This window comes from Monodelphis domestica, chromosome 4 (assembly GCF_027887165.1).
Source record: "Monodelphis domestica isolate mMonDom1 chromosome 4, mMonDom1.pri, whole genome shotgun sequence".
NCBI classification, from domain to species: Eukaryota; Metazoa; Chordata; class Mammalia; order Didelphimorphia; family Didelphidae; genus Monodelphis; species Monodelphis domestica.
Window position 1 is genome coordinate 435,179,906 of NC_077230.1, and position 18,145 is coordinate 435,198,050.

Genomic DNA, 18,145 nt, shown 5'->3' on the forward strand with positions numbered 1-18,145 from the left:
TGATCTCTATGCCTAGGCTTATAATTATTGTTATTAGGTTTCATAGATCTTAATGCAGCCACTGCCTTAACCTCTTTAATCTCACTTTCTCTAGCTTTTCCTTCTGTTTCCTTTAATTTTCTTTTAAGATCTTCTATCACTGCATCTCTCTCCTCATATGTATCCTCGCTATCTGTGCTTAAGTATGTAGCCTTTCTTCTAATATCTTCCAGTTGCATCTCCTCCCAATCAGGATAACATTTTTCACAAAGATCTTTTTTTATATGTGCTGTTATTCCCTCTTCAAGAACATTCATGTTGAGATATGTCTTGGCAGCTTGAGTGATTCGGTTAAGGAATGCTGTTGGTGTTTCAGTGGCTTTTTGTTTTGTTCCTTCAAATTTGGATCATATATTTGGTCTCTTAGTATGTCTACCCATAACCTCTAAAATTGCCTGCCTAGCTTCCTTCATCCTGTCATACTGAACTTTGTTGTTCATGTCAGTGTCATTATAATGTTCTGACCATGGTGTTAGCAAGGGATTCTGCCTAGTTTCCTCTATGAACTTATTTCCTTCTCTTTTTGTTAAAAGCTCTTTCATTAACAGGATAAAATCATTGCAATCCGGGTCAAAGAGATCAATAGTGTGAACTTTAAATTACTCCACCCAACTTAGATCTTCCTTTATGGTGAAGATAAAGTTGCAATCTCCTGATTGAACAATGAAGGTACTTAGTTCTTACTTTATAGTGAAGCTAGAACTTTAAGCTAAGTCTATTTTTAGATCTTACTACAAAAAAGTCTTAAGTAACTATAAAGGGTAAATTAATCACAAAAAGCTTAAGTAATTAACAAAAGGTGAATGTAACAAAGAAGTGTTAAGTAACTCAAAAGATATAATCTAATCAAAGAAGATGAGAACTAAAGAATGAGCAGTCCTGAAGAAAAGCCTCTGATGTGATTGGTAGATGGGAAAATTGAGAGGAGTGGACACAAGAATAAAAGGTCTATATTTCATGTCACTTCCTCTCTCCAGTACACTTTGAAGGCAGAGAGGTAGCTGGCGGCAGCATGCTGGGCCTTTCGGCATCTTGGCATGACTACAGCTATTTTCCAGTTTGGTGGTGAGTTTCTGCCTAATTTCCCTCCTTTATGTTCCAAACTTTATCCTCTTAGAAGCATTTAGTCTTCTTCAGTGACCTAGTGATGGAGATCTTGAACTCCCCCCCTGGCACAGGCCAGGCAGGGGAAATCCTATACCATATTCCCTCTTTCTCCTTAAATAATTCCCTCTATATTAAGGAAAATTTCAATAAATTTCCAGACTGACTTGGGTATTTTATATGGAATTTTTTCCTGATGACCAATTAATTTAGATTTTAAATCATAACCCTTAAATTATCTTTACAATAGTTCTCCTCATTTCTTTAATTACCTTATTACGTTCATCTACAAAGGCAGATAGTCTCTTTTTTATAGATTCCAAAACCTCAGGTGTAACCTCTTATGGGATTTTACCTGGAATATCTCATCTCTTGAAACTCCTTGGAGATCTCTTAATGGGAAAAAAGTCAACATCCCTTCAGTCTCTTCCTTCTGTAATCTATTTTCAAGTTTTACCTATATATTCCAGTTATACCATTAATATATAATGTATAATATAATAATAAATAATATTAATATAATATATAAATACCAATGATATATAATATATAATTAATATATAATATATAATATATATAATATATAATATATAATAATAATATAATATATAATTCCAGTTATGCCATTATTTTCTTTTGCCCAACAACCATATTCAGTATTCATTATTCAGTATATCATTGTTCAAAATATTCAGTATTTTTATTGTTCATATACAATTCCACCTGGTCCAGTTGTTGCTTCGTGAGTGTGAACATTTGTTTAAGCTCAGAATCCTTAGCTAACCATACCAGTGTGGCTTTAAACTAGTTGTCAATAACAAATAACACCTCTCTACACTTATACACAACACAGAGACAAATATATAGTATGGGGATATGGGATAAGACAGTTTGCACAGTCATTTCCATGCATGATTTCATCCAGTGACAGTCCAGAACCATATAACATACTTTGGGAAAAGGAATGAATACAACATATGGGATATGCAGAACACACTCACACAATACAACCAAAAGATAAAGGGGAAGATAAAGTTGTAAACTCTTTACTGAACAATGAAACTCATATTTATAGTGAGGCAAAAGCCCTTAAGCTAAGTCTATTTTTAGATCTAATACAAAAGGGTGCTAAGTACCCATAAATGTCAAATTAATCACTAAAAGGTCAGGCAACTTGAAAACTTGCAAGGGGCAAAGAGGTGTGAACTTACTCAGAAGTTTTAGTCTACCCAGAGAAATTGAGAACTAAAGAAGATGTGAATTAAGAATGGTCAGTCCTGTGAAAACGTCTACTGTGATTGGTAGATGTGAGAACTTAGGGGAGGTGACATAGGAGAAAATTTTCTTTAAAAGAAGGCCAGAAGGCCTCTCAATTGGAGGCAGATTGCCAAAGCTGAATTGGAGGCTGGGTTTTCTCTCGGGAGCTGAACTAAGTTCAGCTTCCTGAGCTAAACTGGAGGGTCTCTCTGAACACTAGAGTTTTGCTTGGAAAAGATCTTGTGGTGAGTAGATTAAAGACTGACTGATCTCTCTCTTAAGGCTCAGGCCTAGGCCATGTTGGCCAAGGCCCTTCATACTATATTTCTCTTATTCTCTGACCCTTTCCTTAATTCCTTTATTTGTATTAATTAAAATCTCCATAAAACCCAGCTGACTTGGGTATTTCATATTTGGGAAATTTTCCCATGGTGACCACTTTATTTTTAATATAAATCAATACACAAAAAATTATCTTTACAGTTTGGAAATGCAAAGTCTTGAAACCATATTTTCGCAGTCACAGTTTAAGGCAAACACTCTTTTTAACTGTAACAACAAGAAGGGAAAGCTGTTGGGAAAGGAATAAAGGGGATGAGTAGCATCTGACTTTTATCCACTATATTTAATTATCTATGTTTACACTGTCTAACTATCTTAACTAAACACTATTAAGAATAAATCACATGGTATTTTATTATTCAATATCATCACAATTAAATTACAAAAAAATATATTTGTAGATTAGAAAAATAATTTTAAGATTCATTTGGTTAAATAAATGATTAACACTATCAAAGGAAGTGATGAAAAAATATTTAGGAAGGAAATTTAACAGTATCAGATTTGAAACCACATTATAAAGCAGTAATTGTCAATAGTATCTGGTACTGGATAAAAAATAGAAAAGTAGATTAATGGAACAGAATAGACATGCCACAAACAGTGGTAACAATTATAGCAACCTTTTTGACAAATGTAAAATTCCAAGTATTTAGAAAAAGAATTCACTATTTCGTAAAAATGGTTGAGAAAACTGTTAAAAGTTTGGCAGTAACTAAGTATAGAACAATATCTTACAACATTTACCAAGATAAGATCAAAATGAATATATGACCTAATCATAAAGGGAGATATTATAAACAAATTGGAGTAGTCGTCTCTTGGTAACCGAGGATGACTATTGTCTTTGTATGTTTTTGTGTACAAAGACACTTGTGCATGAAGATTTAAGTGGAAGAGTCAGTGCACAGAGACAGTCCCACTCTCTCGGCGCTGGAAGCCTGGGTCCAGTGGCACGAAAGTCGTTACACCTGGAGAATTCCTCAGCTGCATTGGATGGCCGTGTTGTCCTTGGTATTCCAACATGCCCCAAGCACTCTACAGTGCTTTGCTGCGTCGCCCTCTCAGCCATTGAAGCTTCTTATTGGTTTCTTCCACCTGTTCCGCCGAAGCAGTCTTCATATGATGGGTGAGCAAGGCCCTGGTTCACCAGAGGTCGATGACCCGATGGCTACCCTCACAAGGTTTGGCCGGCCTGTCGAAGCCATTGCCCGGAGTGTGGCCACTGCCGCATGCTAGCAGCTACTGGCAGCCACAAGTGAGAGCTGGGTGTCAGGTGAGGGTCAGAGGTTGGAGAGCTGCCCTAGGAGGGCACGACAAGCCGTCCATACCAGAGATACTACCCCTCCCTGAGCACAATATTATCTATCAGATTTATGGACAAGAGAAGAATTTATGAATAAATAAGAGGTAGAAAGTGCTGTGAGTTATGAAATGGACAATTCTGAATATATCAAATTGAAGTTTTGATGGAAATAAAACTAATGTAGCCAAGATTAGAAGGAAAATGAATTTGGGAGGACTTTTTATAGATAGTTTATTAAATAGAGGTCTCATATCAAAAATACAGAGAGAACTTTTCCCTGACTCATTTCCCAGATGATATATGATCAAAAGATATGATAAACAGCTTGTTAGAAGAAACCAAAGCTGCATATAGTTATATGAAAAGATACTCCAAATCAATATTGATTAGAGAAATGCAAATTAAAACAACTCTGAGATACCATCTCACACTTGTAAAAATGGAGTTCATATATACAACTCATACATACATGGGTTGTATATATGAATGTAAACAAAGTCAAAGAGCAAAAAATCTATTTATTCTCCTGGCTGGCCTGGCATTCATTTCCTCCTCACCTTTCTATCTCAGAAACTTGTTTCCCTCAATATGCACCTCATTCATAACCTTCCCCATCACATCTTTTCTTATAACTCTGCCTACTAGGACCACCCCACAAAACATAATTTTTTGCTGTTTGACTTTGTTTATATTCATATATACAACTCATGTGTATTTGACAAGCTAGCTCAAGGCTCCATAGCTGCAGGGCAATCTATATGTTTTTAGAGGGATAAATGAATCAACCTCTGTGCCAAGATGGAGGACACAACTCATGCGATCTTGGGAGAAGGGAGTTTTTTTCTGACTTGGAGATATGCCATGCTGAGTTCTAAATTCTTCAAGGACATCTCCCTGGAGGAAGAGTGAGGGTCCATGAAGATGTTGAAATTATTAAGAGGCTAGCTTATTTACATTATGGTCTCCAAGTTAAATAAAGTATTCTTTTTTCCCAAAAAAAATCAATTTTTCCAAATTGGACAGATCTTCTAGAAGCATTTCAAAAACACTCACTATGTGCCAGTCACAGAGCTAAGAACTAGCATAAAGGGGGGGAAAGACCCTAACATCAAGGAACTTATATTAAATTAAGAAAGATAGGCATTACATAAATGACTAGATAATATATATATATATATATATATATATATATATATAAATGGACAGATGCAAGTATGTCTATGTATACTCACACACAGAGACAGAGAGAGACAGAGGAAGAGAGAGACAGAAAGACAGGCAGGGAAGGAAAGGTATTGACACCCTGGAGGGCTGGGACAGGTGTCCTTCAGAAGTTCAGATTTAAAATAAATCTTGAATGAATACCTGGTTTCCTTTTAGGGCTCAGGTAATTCAGGCCACATCCTACAAGAATCCTATCCCGGCACCATTAATTGCTAGTGTCCTCCACTCCACAAAAGTGATGTAAAGCTATTTTGAAGATTTTTTTTCATTTTCTCTATACATGTTGTTTTCCCTCACTGAAATATAATATCTTTGAGGGCAAGGAATATTTAATTTAATTTTGTTTCATTTTTTTTCCTTTGTAGGCTATGAGCCTTTGATAATTTCCAGGATACAATATGTATGTTAGTGTAACCACGAAAAATATGGGTTTCAAGACTGTGAATTGCCAAAACTGTAAAGACAATTTTAGTGTCTTGATTTAAATCAAAAATAAGTGGTCGCCATTGGAAAAATTCCCAAAATATGAAAATACCCAAGTCAGCTGGGTTTTATGGAGATTTTAATTAATACAAATGAATGAATTAAGGAAAGGGAGAGAGAGAGAGAATAAGAGAAAAATAATATGAAGGGCCTAGGCCAAATGGCCTAGGCCTGAGCTTTAAGAGAGACTAGTCAGTCCTTTATCACTCACCACAAGATTTGTCGCAAGCAATACTCCAGTCCTTCACTGAAATCCTCAACTCCTGAACTGAGTTCAGAGACCCAGCTCCTCCAACTAACTCAAATCTCCTACTAAGTTCAGAGAGCCAGCTCCTCCAAACTAAATCCAAATTCTCCAACTGCGAACTCCAACTCCCCAACTGTGAACTCCAACTCCCTCAATTTCGAACTCTCCTTCATTTAATGAAATTTTATCTTGTGTCACCTCCCCTAAATTTTCACATCTACCAATCACAGTAGACGGTTTCCCCAGGAATGACCATTCTGAATTCACATCTTCTTTTGTTATCACCTTCTCTGGTTAGATAAAATCTACTGATGACTTCACACCTCTTTTGTTAAGCTTGCCCTTTGTAAGTTGTTTGACCTTTTAGTGATTAATTTAAGCTTTATAGGTACTTAGTACCCTTTTGTATTAGATCTAAAATTGACCAACCAGCTTAGGAATTTTACTTTACTATAAGTATGAGTTGGAGGCTTTTCATTGTTCAGTAAGGAGTTTACAACTTTATCTTCCCCTAAGGCACTGTCTTGAGCAGGGTGGAGTAATTTTAAAGTTCTCAATACATTCCTGACTAAGTACCTCCATTTATTACAATAAGGGAATAGCCTTAACCAAATCTTCTAAGGAAGAGTCTGAGCAGTTTTAAGATTCACATTAGGCATTTAATAAATGGTTCATAAATCAATATATGCATTCTTCTTTAGACCAGTCTCCATTATAGAAAAAAACTATAATTGTCAATAATGATACTTCTTTTTAAAAGTCTAGGGGAAAGGATCAATGTAATACCTGAGGAAAAAAGTAATTTGGACAGTACAAATTAAGGAATAAATATTCCCCTATATCCAATCAATCATTCTGCCCTCCCACACATCATGGGACTCCATAATTATATTAATAAATACTACAGTGTTAGCAGAGGATTCTGCTAACTTTCCAGTACCGTGGACAGTTCTGAAGTCTGTCTGAATAAGTCCTTTAACTTTTAATACTGGGCTTGAAATTGGGGTACCCTCTTCCTCTGTATTTCTTCTGCTTCTAGGCTCTTCTGCTCAACTTTTGGGATTTCATGTCTTTTCTTTGGAAACAGGCATCTGGAAACCTGATGTGTCTCCTGTATTCTACAACTACACCATAGTAACTAACCATTTGCATTGATCTAAAAGACGTATGCAGTGATTTTATTATAAGTTCCTTAAGTAAAAGAAAAAATAAGTGCTAGAATTCTATACAGACTATGTGGTGTGGTGAACTGTCAACAAGAAAACTTGAACAGTAATGGAAACTTCAGGGTTCAGCCACCAAAGTGACTTGGAAATTTGAGTCGAGACATTAGTAAATCTAACAATGTCATATTTAATAATCAACCCAATAAGTAGCAAATATTGATTAATCACTTATTATTGACCAGATTCTCTGTATCTGTGGATAGAAAGGCTAAAAATAAAAATCATTTCTTTCCATCCAAAAATTTATATTCTGATGGAAAAGATGAACATATATATGTAACTATAGACAAAATTCATGCAAATCAGACCTATGGTCATTTTCGTGCAGTCATCAGAAGCTGGGGCTGGGTGGGAGAAAATTAAGAAAACTACTGTGTGGAGGGTGAAATAAACTGTCTATTGAGAGAAATGAAAGACCCTAATAGATGAGGTCTAGGCGTACAGTTGGATTGGCTGATTTCTTTGAGCATCTTTTTCTGAAATTATAAATTGATTTTGTTTTGTTTTTTTGATCTTCACATTTGGAATCCAAACAAAAATGAATTGACAAAAAGAAACTTTTCCCCAGGAGTGATTCTATGGAGAAATCTATAGCCTAAGGCATCACCACATATAAATCGAGAATATAAATTGAGAAGTGAGATTATATATTCTGCTTCCCATTTCATTGACTGACCTTAGTCTTCTCTGTTAAGACAATGTCCTAATTCCTACTGTAATGGTAATTGTAATAGAAGTATAATTAGCTTAGTAAAAAGATAGAGTTATAAAATGGATCTGGAAATTTTTCTGGGCTGCTTTAAGAAATTTTCATGAAACTTTGACAATTTCAGAGGAAGAGGAATTTGTCATGTGCCTCAGAAATGTCAGTTGAAAAACGGACAAAAACTTCTGAGATAGACACTTGGAGGTTGGTTCCTCCTGGCTTTGCTGCTGATCAGCCTTGGAAAACTTGTGAAGGAGTTGAACATCTTGCCTGAAAAAGTGTAAGGAGTCTGATCAATTAAGCAGGAGAGTTATTTGAGCAGTTCTGCAGAATCCATCTGGTGGCGCCAGAGGACAACTACTGAGTGAACACAGTACCACCACAGTGAAATCTTTGGCTGAAGTTGCAGATCTGTATAATTTTTGTTCATAATATTTTGGAAATAGGTTAGTAAGTTAGATTATAAATTTAGTTAGTAAGTGTAGAGAGTGTAGTGTCTACCCTGATAGGCAAAGAAGTTGTCCTTTGCAGGACAGGAGATTTGGTTGGCTTAGTTAGAAAACTTATTAGCTTTAGGGAATATTTTCTTTTTATCAATTAACTTCCTTTTACTGTTCCTTTTCTAAATTTTAATAGTTACAATAAATAAGGCTTTTTTATAACTGGCCTAAACAGAGATTTTATTCTACAACTGCCTGGCAGTCATATTATTCAACAGTCAAATTTGAGAACCTATTCACACCAAAGACAACTATTGGTATTATTAATATACCACAAGCCAAAAAGGGTCAATACCCCCTATAACACTATTTACTGCCAGGATACCATTTCCTGCCAAGATAGTGAGAGCAGATATACTGAGGTGATAATCCTATGTACTCAGGTGGAAGCTGTGAGCATGTCAAAGAGGAATTTATACAAATCTGTTGTGAAGTACAGAGATAACCAAATCATGAGAAGTCAATAAATGGAGGTAGGAAGAAAATACTTTATGCAAGGGAACATCTATATATTGTTAAATTTTTGTGGTTGGATTTGAATATTTAATAGGTGGTCCCCAGGGATTTAATTTCTAAATCCCAAAATGAATTACTAGAGTAAAATGGAAATAATACATAAGAGGAAATTACAAAAGTTAGAGAGAAATAGAAAAGAGAGAAAGCAAAAGCCAATGTTTTGCTAGGTGCATTGATAAAAAGGCAAATTAGGGGGCAGTCCCCTTTGGCATTAAAGTGTACATTTACAATAAATGTTCAATCCCCTTCTGTTCAATTGATTGCACCCAAAAGGTCATTCTGTATCTTCTCAATGCAGTGTAGGTTTCTGCAAGCATCTTTTTTCCAACAGTTCATTCTCTGGATTCAAGGAGTGAGCAAATTTCTTTTCCTGAAATTCTTCTCTAACAAAATTTTAAATCTTGGGGGTTTTTTTTAATAAAAATGCAATACAATCCCCCCTGAAGAGGGTGTTCACCTGGATCAGCTCACAGTGGTTTAGTTATGGGTATATTAGTCAATTATCAAAAGAAATAAATCAAAAACATAAAAGAAAAATAAAGGGGGGAAATTAAGCTTTTGAGAGAAATAAAAAGTCAAAATCAAAATATCAAAAACTATGTATATAAAATTTCTGAATTAAAAAAGAAAAAATTCATAACAGGCCCTAGTTATTAGGGTCCAATTAAAGTAAATTTCTCTCCTGCAAATCTGTAGGGGGAAAATTTGCAGTAATGTTGTATTTACCCATCATAAGTTGCCATTTCTTAAGAGAGAGGAAAAAACTAGATTTTTGTGTAAAAAGGGAAATGACATTTCCTGCTCTGATACTTCATCATTCCTCAGGGATAGGGGGGGCCAGAATAGCCAATTGTTAGGTACTTTCATAGAAAGTATTTTACAAGGAGTGTAGTTCAAGGAGTCCTGCATCTTAACACATGTCAAGCTCTGCAATGTCAAGTTTCACACTAAGTTCAAGTATTTTCATACTGGCATAAAAATTCATCAGTCCAACATGGATTGGTTTCCTTTTGACCTGGGTGCTCTTTTGGCACTTTTCAGGTTAAATCTGTGTTTCTATGGCACTATGTAGATAAAGTCAGTGCTCCTTTTTTGACCCCATTTCCTAGAATCAGGCACAATCATAAATCACAGTTCCATAATATTCATCAATAAATGGCAGGTTTTCATAATCTATAGCTTTGGGGTATGCATTTATATGCTAAGCAAATGAATATCTTAGCTTATTGCAAAAATCAAAAATAGTTAAAAGAAAATCTTTTCAATATAATTACATGTGCTTCAAATGCAATAAATGAGAGAAAGAAAAAATAAAATGCTGTATGGCACAAATAAAGTACAATAAAGTAGTACAGACCCATTAATAGGGAAATCTTATAATAATCAATAGTTAAATACAGTAAATTTAGTCAATTATTCATTATCAACATTATCAACAGAGGGTACTCGTTTTACATGGCTACAATGAATCCACAAGTCCCTCTCTGCAATTTTAATAGCTGTCAGTGTAGTAAATAGGACTTGGAATAAGCAGGTTCAGTTGATCCAGAACTTTTGAAATTCATTATAAGCATACTGTCACCTGGGTTTAAATCATGAAACAAGAAATATATGGGGCCTGATTAACCAGCAGCTCCAGAGTCATGGAGTTCTCGCAATTTTGTTTGTAATTGTCTGATATATGTAGCAATGGTTGTATCCCCTCCTAACAATGAGGTATAGGCATGGATAAATGATTGTGCCTGAATAGGTGGATGCCCAAATAGCATCTCTAATGGTGAGATATGTAAATAACCTCTGAGTCTGCTTCTGAGATAAAATTGGGCCAGAGGTAGAATTTTAGGCCATTTCAAATGAGTTTCTATGCACAATTTTCCAATCATAGTTTTAAGTTCTTTATTCATTATTTCTACTTGGCCAGAGCTCTGGGGATGACATGGCATATGAAATTTAGGACTTATTCCCAAACATGAATAAATTTGTGATAAGACTGAATTCATAAAAAGAGTTCTTCTATCCGAGTCAATACATGCTGGTAGGCCAAAATGGGGGAATTTTTCTTTTAAAGGGACTTTGGCAACAAAAGCAGATGTGACCTAAGTACCAGGGAATGCTTCAGTCCACCTGGTGAGCTGATTGACTATGACCAGACAAAATTTATACTGTCCAGCTTTTGGCAGAGAGATAAAATCGATGTGTAAATGTTCAAATGGTTTGTAGGCAAGAGGGCATCCACCAAAGGCTTTGTCACAAAAGGCATGTTGATTAAAGGTCTGGCAGGTAGGGCAGGCTGCAGTAGTTAAACCAGGGGCTATCCATACACTTTTAACAAAGTCCATAATGCCCTGGGTGGCAAAATGACTATTTTTATTAATAAATTGACAAATTAGTTGATAAAAACTCCTAGGGAGCAAGGGTTTTCCTTCAGATGACACCCATACTCCATTAATCTGTTTTGCTTTAAATTTTTGTTTCCATTTTCCAATTTCTTTTCGTTATACGAAAGTGATAAATTTAAGTCATCAGTGGTTGTTAATGTTAAAATTAATTCAGTCCCTTCTGTGGCTGCTAGTTTGGCTATGATATCTGCTTGGTTATTTCCCCTAGAGACAGGGTCAGTGCTACCTGTATGGGCAGAGCAATGAACTACAGCTATGACTTCAGGGAGCTAGAGTGCATAAAGAACTTCATTAATAATTTCTGCATTAGCTATAGATTTTCTAGCTGAGGTTAAAAATCCGCTTTGGAGCCATAGCATGCCAACAGCGTGGCAAATGCCAAAGGTGTAACAGGAGTCTGTGTCAATTGTGATTCTTTTATCCTTTTCAATGATAAAGGCATGTATCAATTCTGTGAGTTCTGTACCTTGTGCACTTACATTTGAAGGTAAGGAAGCTGAACAAAGAGTTTCAAATTAATTAACTACTGCAGCTCCTGTATAGTACACACCATCTCTCATGAATAAAGAACCATCTGTAAATACTATTAAATCCAAATTATCCAATGGGGCGTCCAGGAAATCATTATGAGGCTTATCAAAAATGCACACTAAAGATGTACAATCATGTAAAGGTTCTCTGGAAGTTGGCAAATCGGGAAGCAAGGTTGCAGGATTTAGTGCTCCACAGCATGTTAATGTGATGTGTTCATTGTTTGGTAGTGTTGTTTCATATCTAGCAATCCTTTGGTCAGTAAATGCCTGTGTCTTATGTCTTATTAACAATGCCTCAACCTCGTATGGGCACAATATAATCAGAGGGCATCCCAGTAGCAGATTGGCTGATTTGGTTACTATTAAAGCCATGGAAGCTACTTCTCTAAGGCATGGTGGTGCTCTGGCAGCTACTTGATCTAGCTTGGCTGAATAATAGGCTACTGGGCATTGAGAAGGTCCCAAAAGTTGAGTTATAACACCTGAGGCTACCCTCTTTCTGCTCATGTATATATAGGGTAAATGGTTTATCATAATTTGAGATGCCTGGAGCAGGGGCAGACAGGATAACCTGTTTTAAATTTGAAAGAGTTGTTAGATGTTCTCTTTCTAATTTAAGTGGTTCAGGGGCCAAGTTTTTTGTAAGTGATACAAGGGGCTTAGTGATTTCCCCATAACAAGGGATCCACTGCCAACAAAATCCTATTGCTCCAAAAATCGCACTCAATAGTTTTTTGGTGCTGGAGCCTTTTATTTTTGGATATTTTCTATGTGCTTAGGAGAAATGCACAGGCACCAGCAGTTAGAATAAGCCCCAAGTATTCTACTTTGGGGAGACACCACTGAAACTTTTCCTTCAAAATCTTGTAGTTCTAGGAGGAAGTGCTTACTATCCTCTTGGCATGCTTCAGCATTTGTTGAAGCCAAGAGCAAATCATCTATGTATTTTATTAATTTCCTGTTTTTAAATTTTATATTGTCAGTGTCAAGAGACTTAAATTTTGTGCAAAATGTCCTGGATTTTCCACATACCCTTGAGGCAGAGGAGTCCATGTGCACTAAGAGCCATTACATGTGAAGTCAATAATATGCCCAGAATTTTTATATACAGGTATGGAAAAGAAGGCAGAGCACAAGTCTACTACTGTAAAGTATGTAGCTGTGCTAGGAATGGAAGAAATAACAGCATTTTTGTTAGAAACTACAGGGTGTCTCTTTACAGAAACTGCCGGGTGTCTCTTTATAGCATGATTATTCACTGCTCTCAGGTCTTGTACAAATCTATAGAGGTGCTTGCCATCAGGCCCCAATTTTGGTTTTTTAATGGGCAGGATGGGAGTTTTGTATTCAGATTTATAGTGAATTATGATTACCTGGTCAATTAATGAATTTATTACTGGTGTAATCCTCTCAATTGCCTCTTTTGAGAAGGGGTACTGAGGAATGGAAGGAGGTGGACTAGATTTAATTTTCATTTGGACAGGGAGAGCTGATTTAAGTAAGCCTACATCAGAAAAAGATGTGGTCCAAAGATAGTCTGATATATCTACAGGTGTTGCAAATGTGGGGAGCCCTTTTATCTCCTGGCTATCTGAGGGAGTGAATTTCAAGATTCCTCAGGTACTCCCAAAGATATAGAGCCATCTATAGCACAAATTATTGTGGCCTGTAGTTTTCATAGTAAATCCCTCCCCAGCAAGTTTGTGGGGAATCCAGGCATTAAAAAGAAAAGAGTGCTCAGCAGTTAGGGGTCCCACACCTACCATGTGAAGAGAGAGGTTTGGGACTTTTTGAGGTGTTCCTCATACACCTTGTGAAGATTGAATTTAGCTATCTCCTGATTGTAACAATGAAGGTACTTAGCTCTTTTTTGATTGTGAAGATTGAATTGCAATCCTCTGTCTATATGTTGATTTAATCTCCAGAAATGTAAGCACAGTATTTGAAGTTGAGTGGGAAGATCTGCCCATGTTAGATATGATCACCAAGGGTGTCAATCTTCCACTTAATCATGAGGTGGGAGATCTGTGACCCACGTGTGCACAATAGTGGGTAATGAATTAGAATCGAATAATTGCCTTCTTGTCAATCCTAGAGCAGAGTGTCTGCTGTGATTGGTAGATGTGAAATTTAGGGAAAGTGACACAAGAGAAAAAGATCTTTAAAAAGAAGATCACAGAAGGGATTTGGGATGGAAGAACTCTGACTCTAGTAAAGACTGGAGGACAGACACTTGAGGAGAGACTGGAAGAGAAACTTGACCCTGGAAGAACTCAGGCAAGAGACCTCAAACTGCTTTCCTTTTAGACAGTCACTGTTGGTGAGTGAAAGGCTGGCTTTCTGGAGGTCACTTTCTAGTCTAATTTCTTCAACATCTTCTCTTAATGTGATAACTACCATTTCCAATGTAATACAGAATAATAGTATTAATAATAATAACTGGACATCTTGCTTCACTCTTGATCTTATTGGGAAGGCTTCAAGCTTATCCCTATTACAGATAATACTTGATGATTTTAAGTAGATACTAATATAATTCTAAGCAATGCATTTATTCCAATGTTCCTTATTGTTTTTAATAAGAATAGGTGTTGCATTTTCTTAAAAGCTTTTTCTGCATCCATTGAGATAATAACATGGTTTCTGTTGGTTTTGTTATTGTTATGGTCAATTATGCTGATAATTTTCCTAATATTGAACCAACCCTTCATTTCCTTGTGTAAAACTCATCTGGTCATGTGTAGGATCCTTGTGATATATTTCTGTAATCTCCTTGATATTATGTTATTTAACATTTTTTCATCAATGCTCAGTAGGGAGATTGGGCTACAGTTTTCTTTCACTGCTTTTTTTTCCTGCTTTTGTAGCAACACCATAGTTCTGTCATAAAAGGAATTCAGTAGGGTTCCTTCCTTGGGTAGTTTTCCAATTTTGTATAGTTGAAAGGATCAAATATGATCACATAAAAATTTTTGGAACTGTTTTGAGTGATGGCAAGATCAAGGTCTGACCATCTCCTTGTATGGCTATGGATGAGTACAGGAATAGATCGTGGTTATTCAGTCAGTTGAGGTAGAGGGAAGATAAGTTATGTGAGGGGAAAAGATCCAGAGATGTTGACATCCACTGGCACAAGGGAAGGAGTGGGGTGGATTCAAATACTGAAATCAGTTGGAAAGGAAGGATGGATCGGTAAGTTGCTAGAATCAATATCTTCATCAAGCTAAAATTAAGATTGGGAGGAATAATCTTAATGAATGAAAGTGATAAAAGGAAAGTCTGGAATTGCATTGGGAATCCACTGCCAAATTCTGACTTTCTCACCTTGGCTGAGGGTGGGATAAGAAGGTGTATAGACTTCTAGTACTAGAAAGCTTGGTCCAGGACCTTCTCATTCTGGAATAGCCATTTCTACCACGTCATCCCGTTTCTGCCACTAGGGAGTTTCTTCCAAAGCATATATTGTGTGGATGTGCCCAGGCAGACTCTATGGCATTCCCCTCCCAGGTACAATACTGACTCTTCAGACTTCATAACTATGTCTTTTTATCCTGGAGCTTCCCATTCTTCTTTGTACCTTCCCACCCTGGAGCATCTCTCTGACATACACTACTTCTTCTCCCACTAGATATTTACTTCTTGGAGCTTTGTTTTACCTATTCCACAAGGTTGTCCATGTTTCATGCCCTCTTTACCTTGGGGTCTGATTCTCTGGGCTTTGCCTCTAATCCCTGGTGGTAAATTCTCTCTTCCTACCCCTCTCTCTGCCTCTCTGTCTCTATCACTGTGTCTGTCTCTGTCTGACTCTCTCCCTGACTCTTTCCCTCTCTGTGTCTGTCTCTCTGACTCTGACACTTGCTGTCTGTCTGTGTCTGTCTGTCTCTGTCACTCCAATACTGAGTCATGTCTTAGTGAGAGCCAGAAGATGGAAGAAGTCATTTAGAAAGCAAGTTTGTCAATTATAAAGCATGGATTCTGGACAGAAGAACAGGAGAGATACCTAGAATCAATGCTAATCATTGAGGGCCTGTAGGGGAATGGAAATAAGAAAGTGACCTGTGGGGAACTGGTCAAGAGGTTGGAAAACAGCAAGAGTTTGGGCCCTAATCAATTCTAGAGGGTTACTTGGTCTTGCTGAAAGTATTAGTCACACTTTTTATGCTCTCTTACCCCTCTTTTATCATCTGCTGCCAAGCCAATTGATGTTATCTTCCTAACATTTCTCTATATGCTTGCCTCTCCTCTGTCACTGACATTACAGTGGTGCTGCTGGTCAGCATCTTATGCCTGGATCACTACAACAGCCTGTGAGGTTTTTCTCCCTTCCACAAACATCTACCCTTTCATTCTACTGTCAAAGTGATCTTCCTACAGTGTAGTTATGACCATGTCACTTCAGTATTCAAACTCGAATGATACCCTATGATCTCCAGGACCAAACACAACATCCCATGTTTGGTATTTAAAACCCCCTCCTCATCTGGTCCCCTCCTGCCTTTCCAATATTCCTACACCTTACTAGTCTACTTTCTATTCCTGAAAAAGACACTTCATGACCTGCCTGGTCATTTGCACTGTCTAGCTTTAGTACTTGGGATTCTACTGTTTTTCTCTCTATCTTCTAGTTTCCTTCAAGTCCCAACTATAATTTCACCTTCCTAAAGGAACTTTTTCCCGAAGTATCCCCCATTTCTTATTTGCACATAGATGTTTGCATGACTCCTCAATTAAACTGAGTTCTCCTTGGGGACAGGGAAAGTCTCTTCCCATTCTGTGTTGCCCCTGCAGGTTATCACAGTGCCTGGCACATAGCAGGTTCTTAATAAAAGTTTCTTGATAGACATGCTAACCCAAGGACTTTCTATTAAAAAAAAAAGGAGACACAGTTCAAAGTGATTTTCTGGGGAAGACAAGCCATGGGAAACTAGGGAAGGGATTTTCTCTTCCCCCATAGCATATTAACCATTCCTTATAGCATTTGGATGAGGAGGAGATGATATATAGGTTTAAAAATAAACACACCTCAGGGCAGATAGACAGAGAGAAAGAGTGAGAGAGTCTCTTTTTGATTTTGTTACCATACTCCATCTTTCTTCTTACACTATCTTTATATCTGCTTTTTGTTCACTGATGAACTCTTCTTACCAATCTCAATTTTGAGGAAAGACCCAGAGCAGACTCATATGATTCTCCAGATTTCACCACCGTGTCCTAAAGAGATACCTTTCCTTGGAAGGCACATATGTGACTCACTACCATTGGGGTCTAAATTGTAATCCATTCTTTGTTATTGTGATTTTAGGAAAGAGGAAAAGTTTATACACAAGGGAAGAATCACATATAAATAAAATGAATTTATTAACAGAAAAGGGAAAGTTGTTGGGAAAGGAATAATGGGGAGGTGTAGCACTGACTTTTACCCGCTATATTTAATTATCTATGCTTACACTGTCTAACTATCTTAACTAAAGATATTAAGAATAAATCCCACTGTAAACCCAGAATTCTTACACACACACAGTCAGTTCATCAGATATCAGGAATCCAAGCTGTGGTATCCTCAGATGGTCTCAGCGAGGTAGGGGTCTTCTCCCAGTCTATCTGTCCACCAGAAGACTGGAGAGTTCCTCTCAACCTCAGCCAGTTGATCCTCAAAGGCTGGTTGCTTGACAGATGGATTTTCAAGAAGTCTCAGCTACACACCTTCCTTCTTCACCTTTCAGCTCCAGACTGCATCAGTTGGTAAACTGTTCCTTGGAACTCTGACCCAGCCAGCTGAGGAAAGATTCTAAGTCTCAATCCCTGTCAATCATTCTTGCAACTTTTACCTTCCCTTGCTACAATCCCCCCTTTGCCCAAAGCCTAAATCATGTTGAAAACATGATTTAGGCATTTGTGCACTAACTTACTTACATATTACTTAAAATATCTATCCAAAATAACAAACAACCTACACTCAACTATCTTAATCTATCTAAAACTATCCTATTCTAGGGATTTAATCAAGAAAAGGAAAAAAGGGAATTAAATAATGAACAAGTACAAATTTCAAACACAAAGCAAACATATGCAAAAACACAAGCAAATAACATGAAAAGTCAAAGATAAACATGATTTTCATGTGTGAGATTTAAAATAGTGAAGCCCATAAACTGTAGTGAGTTAAAATGGTGGAAGATATAAATTGTGATAGATATAAGAGAGGGTGAGTAAATTTGACCACAGAAAATATGTTTCACTACAGTGTCTTGGTTTTTAAATCA